We start from the raw sequence: 6,548 nt of genomic DNA, 5'->3' as shown, positions 1-6,548 counted from the left end.
CAGGCTTTCAATGCATCTACCTCTGCAGGCGCCCTGCTCTGCATGCTTTAAATCTGCCCCTACACTCCAAACCTTCCTACCTCTGCATGCTTTAAATCTGCCCCTACACTCCATTACCTTCCTGCCACTGCATGCTTTAAATCTGCCCCTACACTCCAAACCTTCCTACCTCTGCATGCTTTAAATCTGACCCTACACTCCAAACCTTCCTACCTCTGCATGCTTTAAATCTGCCCCTACACTCCAAACCTTCCTACCTCTGCATGCTTTAAATCTGACCCTACACTCCAAACCTTCCTACCTCTGCATGCTTTAAATCTGCCCCTACACTCCAAACCTTCCTACCTCTGCATGCTTTAAATCTGCCCCTACACTCCATACCTTCCTACCTCTGCATGCTTTAAATCTGCCCCTACACTCCATACCTTCCTGCCTCTGCATGCTTTAAATCTGCCCCTACACTCCATACCTTCCTACCGCTGCATGCTTTAAATCTGCCCCTACACTCCATACCTTCCTGCCTCTGCATGCTTTAAATCTGCCCCTACACTCCATACCTTCCTGCCACTCTTGATTAGCTGAACACACATCTAATCACATTGACCTCAATCATGTGCGTTTGGATTTGCATGGGCTGGTTTGAGAACACCAGCTCTCTTTCTCTCTCTCTCTCTCTCTCTCTCTCTCTCTCTCTCTCTCTCTCTCTCTCTTTGCCTCTCGATTCTTCTCATCGTCCCTCACTGTCATTTTCAATCTTCTCTCTCTATCCCAGTGTTGGCTGCAGTGACTGAGTTGTACCCAGCCACAAAGTCCAACATAACCCTGACCTGTGACTGTAAAGACACGACAACGCAAAAAATCAACTGGTACAGGATCCGCCCGAGTGACGGCGTGTACGAGCACCTCTTGGTCGTCAATGCTGCTGGCATTCAGGAGGTCGCAAAGACATCCCTGCATGGGCGAGTTCAGGGTCGCCCGGGGGGCAGTAAGAGCTACACCCTCACAATCAGTGACCTGCGGTTGGAGGACGCTGGTTGGTACTCCTGCTTTTTCCCAAAGCAAACACCGTTCCGTGGATGGAGGCTTCGAGTCGGGGGTAAGGGAATCCTCTCTCTCTCTCTCTTTCTCTCTTTTTTTCTTCTGCGATTTTCCGTCTCTTCCTTTCCATTACTTCCAACATTCATCCATCATTTCTTACTTCACCCTGCATATTTCTCTCTGACTTTTTCTTCAGCAATTCCTCTCTCATTCATGATCTCCCCATGCTTTTCTGTGTCTACCTCTCTCCCTCTCTCTCTCTCTCTCTCTCCCTCTATCTCTCTTTCTCTCTCTCTCTTTCTCTCTCGCTTGCTTGGTTTCTTCACCATCACTGGCCCCCACAATCACCAATAAGATCCAGGCATCAGACGGTTTGACCTTGTATATCTTTAAAATGTTTGTTTTCCCCAACTGCTTGGTGTTACACCCTACTAATACATTTCAGTCCATGCTATTGATAATAGATAGATAGAAAAATCTGGAGTCATCTTTATGGAGGATTCACTCTCTACTACCTGAAGGCCTTTATCTGTCCATCTCATACTTCATCTCATCTCTTTCTCTCTCGCTTGCTTGGTTTCTTCACCAAGCAAAACTATTATGACTTTTTATAATGATTGTCAATAATCAATAATAATATTGATAATTGTGCTAGTAGTGTAAGGTTAGCAGTAACTAATTGATCATGCGCTACTGGCTCTTTTGTTTGACTGTTATGTTTTCTCCCCCAGTTGAGAATACACATGCCTTCCTCTACTTGCTTACAATGCTATCGTTGAGTAGTGTTTCCCCACTGAGTCCTCGTCTCTCTCCCTGTCTCTGCCCACTTAGAGACACTCCCCACCAAACAACCCAAAACCAACCCCAAGACGACCACACCGAAAAGGTACAAGCCGAAACAAGGCCCTTCCTGCTGTTTCAGCTATCGCCCTCCACAAGGTAGGCACAATCTCTGAGCGTGTGTTTGAATGTGTGTGTGTGTCTGCATGTGTGTGTCTGCATGTGTGGGGATTAATATGTCTAGAAAGAAAATAATCCATGTCCAGTGTGAAAAATAACTAATATTGTGATGCAGATTGTGTATTATTTATGTTCTAAACATTCTACCAGATGTGTTGTGTACGTTCAATACGTTCTTTCAATACGTGTGATTTTTGGCAAGTGTGATAGGGATGTTGAATGAGTGCCTGTTCTATTGCCAAGGTGGAATATGTGTTTAATGTTTCACGCATATGTATTATAGGCTATGCATGATATAATGGAAGTGCTTTTTTGTGTTACACTTTCGACTTTTAGGTGGAAGTATGTCATATGTATGTAATTAGTATGTAGAGCTCTTCAGAATGCTGCAGAATGTTCCATTGAATTTAATGGGCCATCGCAACATTCTGATATTTCTTGAAAATGAATAATGGCCATTGCCATTGGCAACAGGTTTTATGCTTCTGATTCAAATCTTTCACATCATTCCTGAAGTAGTCTGTTGACATATGGTAACAGAAATTCATCTTAATTTGAAGTCAGCAGGCAATACTTTGCTACTCAACACCTGTAATTCCATTTGCATGAAGGACTTTTGTGTTACGTTCCCATGAAACATTACAAAGAATTTCCTTTCATCATTTTGGCAACTTACTGTATAATAAGCGCGATCAGGTATAGTCCGCTGTATGTCTTTGAGTTTGGCCTGTCAGGATTTATTTTTCAAGAATGGCTGATGCACTGTACATTATCCCTTACACATGTGTGTAATGTGTGTGTATGTATGTTACAAGTTACAAGTTACAAATCTTTTATTTGTCAGATGCACAAAATGACACAGGGTCAGACAGGGCACTGAAATTCTTAAGACAAGGCACCGCCTAAGAGTCTAACATAACATAACATAACATTAGTATGACAGAACAAAAACATGACGTACACTCTGAACATAATTTACATGTAATAAACATATAATCACCTAAATAACCTTACTAAATACAATATAAATATCCCAAACAATATGTAATGTGTGTGTGTGTGTGTGTGTGTTTGAATGTTATGTATGTAATGTATGTGTGGTTGTGTTCTAGGCTGTGGAAAATGGGTTCTCTGGCCACTCGCAGGAGGTCTCATTGTTCTGGCCGTGCTTCTGGTTGCTGTTGTGTATTATTTTAGCCGTGAGTATCTGTCCACACCTCTCACAGATATACACTCTTAGAGGCCAAATAAGTCATCCTTTTTATTCTGGATTATATCAGTACTAGAACCATAACATGTTTCATGTTTGCATGTATTTCTGGAATTATATCAGTAGTAGTCCCTTAACATTTGTTTCGTATTGTGTGTATAACCAGGACTGCCCAAGAAATGCAGACACCAGTTTGTGAAGTAAGTTACAAGTAGTATATCTACTGTGTGTGTGTGTGTGAGTGTGTGTGTGTGTGTGTGTGTGTGTGTGTGTGTGTGTGTGTGTGTGTGTGTGTGTGTGTGTGTGTGTGTGTGTGTGTGTGTGTGTGTGTGTGTGTGTGTGTGTGTGTGTGTGTGTGTGTGAGTATGTGTGTGTGGTTGCGGGTGTGTGTGAAAGTATTCCCTGAATTTCTAACCAAGGCCTGCCGTTCTGGCTCAACATGACAATTAGATTCATCTATTCGACACGCACCAAATACCACTGCAATATGCCATATTAGTATTGTTTGCTGATTTCTGTTGCATAGGCTCAGAATATACCGTATGTGATGATGTAGAATTTATTTGAATGGTTGGTGGCAATGCATTCTTTTGTGGTGGCAGACTCTTTTCGAAGAGGGATTTCTGCATCCTCTCTTCATCCTCTTGTTTTGAGTGTGAGTATGTTTCTAATGAGCTGTGTGTGTGTTTGTGTGTCTGCCTTTAGGGGAAAGCAGCTTGGATAAGTGGACTGAAGTGTCAATCAGGCAAGTGGTTTTTCCTACTGTGTTACACATTCTCTCTTTCTCTCTCAAACACACACACACTCACACACTGTCACAGATACACACGCAACCACAAACACACTTATTCACTCACCATAATAGGTCCTTCAAACAGAAAGTTACACCTACCCACTAACACTCACTCTCCTCCATACAACTCACCTGAACTGAAACTCTATACTCTATAATAAATGTGTTGAATAATCGGTTTAATATTGTCTTGCAGATAGTGATGCTTCAGTTTCCCTCCATTGGCTGGGTGCTTGATTTTATGTATTGGATTCCCCTGTCTTCATTTCTGATAAACTCCCAGATTAAATCTTTTCAGTTTGTCTTTTGCATGTATTTCATGATGATTAAATGACAGCACATCTCTTCATGCTGCAGTCTACATTAATATGTACAGTTACTTTTATATCTTTTGTACGAACTTTGGCACTTGTTTAATAAAGCTATCAATGCAGAATATAATTTGTTCTTCTTTGAATGAGTTTTTGTCAGATTCACACAAACAGACCTATTTTTGCATGTACAGACACAGACACAGACACAGACACAGACACAGACACAGACACAGACACACAGACACAGACACACGCACACGCACACGCACACGCACACGCACACACACACACGGGCGCACTGTGTGTGCCCATTCTGCACAGCCCATTTCATCTACAGTCTACTAAACACATTGAAAATGAAACCTTTCTGAAAATGTTTTTGTTTATTCAGACAAAATACACAATCACACTGCAATCATTTTAGTTACACACACACAAACACACACACACACATACACCTGCATTCACACACACACACTAAGTTCATGGACTAGTGAGGGTTAGGTGTAAGCCAGACCCAGAGGATAGTTTTCTCAGCTGGGTTAAGTGTCATCTTCAGTTTTCACAGATGCACAGGACTTCTTCCTGTACATTGAAAAGATGGAGACAGAGAAAGAAACCAAATAAAAATGGTAGAGAGAGAAAGGCGGAGGCTGAGAAAAAGCACCACGAGACGTTATCTCGCCCTCTTTCATCACGCGCTCAGCTTTGAGCTTGACGTCTCTGCACAGAAACAAACAGACCGCAGGTAGACCACAGACCATGCCACAGGCAGAGCGAGAGGAGGAGAGAATAAGAGAGAGAGAGAGAGAGAGAGAGAGAGAGAGAGAGAAAGAAAGAAAGAAGGAAAGAGAACAAAAAACACAGTGTTGTGAGTTGAGCTAGAGGGTATTTTGACAGTTTAATTTCCGCGAAAGTTTTTTTAACTGTCCAATGTCCTATGCAGTACAGCGCAGAGTGGCACGAACACAGCGGTCAACAGTAAAATAATGATCAATTTGAAATCTTACATGAAAAACCTCTTGGCTGCCTAATGCGTATCAGTAATTGGAAAAGGCACTACATTTCATTTGTTGAACATTTGTAGTGTATACATACATTATAAATCATAAAATCAAGAAACGGAACAATCTAAAAGATTTTACAGAGTAACAGTTCATATAGGAAATCAGTTCATGCAATGGAGAAAACCATCGATACTGCACATGTCATGTACAGCTACAGGGATGGAGTTGTGCATAATATTTGTGAGCATTAAGAAATAACATGACCTTTGATTTAATAAATCATGGAATCAAAACGTGTTGTATTTATATTTTTGTACAATTCACATATACATAATTATATTTATTGATTTACTCACATACTCAGATGTAGCTGATGGGGATATAGAAACATTTACAGTATAATATACAATAAAAAACTAACATGCAAACATATACATACATATAAGGAAACAACTTATATTCAGACACTGATGAACCATTACAGCAGCAGTAATGGGTTTTGGTCTAAGACTAGTGAGCTATTTTCTTAAAGGCATACACACACCAACAACAGCACAGCTGGTACTGATAAAAGCCTGCTAGCTTTCTAACTGGTGTCATTTGGCGTCAAAATTGGCAACACTGTGCTGTTATAGTTTTTCTTACATTTATGCAAGGGCTTCGAACCCTGACCACAGTACTGTGCAGTGCAAAGGAGACGTGTGTTAAAACATGTGTCTTTTACCATATACCATCAACATAGATTTAACGTTTATACTAAAGCTAGTTGACTATAAAAACATACCTTAAGTGGCACATTCCTGCATACTGTCGCTTTCAGAAATGTATTGCAAACTTTGAGGATCTTGCTATTTCCAGAAAGTAGTAAGATCTTCCAAGTTTGTGTTTTCTTTAGTTAAATCAACAGTACGTAGCCATTCACATATGAAACCAGTTTAATTTTATTTCAATTGAATTTATTCATATTAATTTACAAGTAATAAAAGACAACTGACATGGTGCTTAAATAAGTTAAAGATGCAAGAGCTAATGTGTGTATGTATGTGTGTGTGTGTGTGTGTGTGACTGCAAGCACATCATAGATACAGCATGCGCAACGTGCTGCTGTACATCTGGTACATCTGGACGCTGAGAGAAAAAAATATTGTTTTACTGTATGTGTTTAACATTTAACATCTTAATTGATTTTCAGTTAATATTAGGCAGGAAGACGATGTAATCTGAGT

This window comes from Sprattus sprattus (assembly GCF_963457725.1).
Source record: "Sprattus sprattus genome assembly, chromosome: 11".
Classification (NCBI taxonomy): domain Eukaryota; kingdom Metazoa; phylum Chordata; class Actinopteri; order Clupeiformes; family Clupeidae; genus Sprattus; species Sprattus sprattus.
This window is presented reverse-complemented; position numbering follows the sequence as displayed.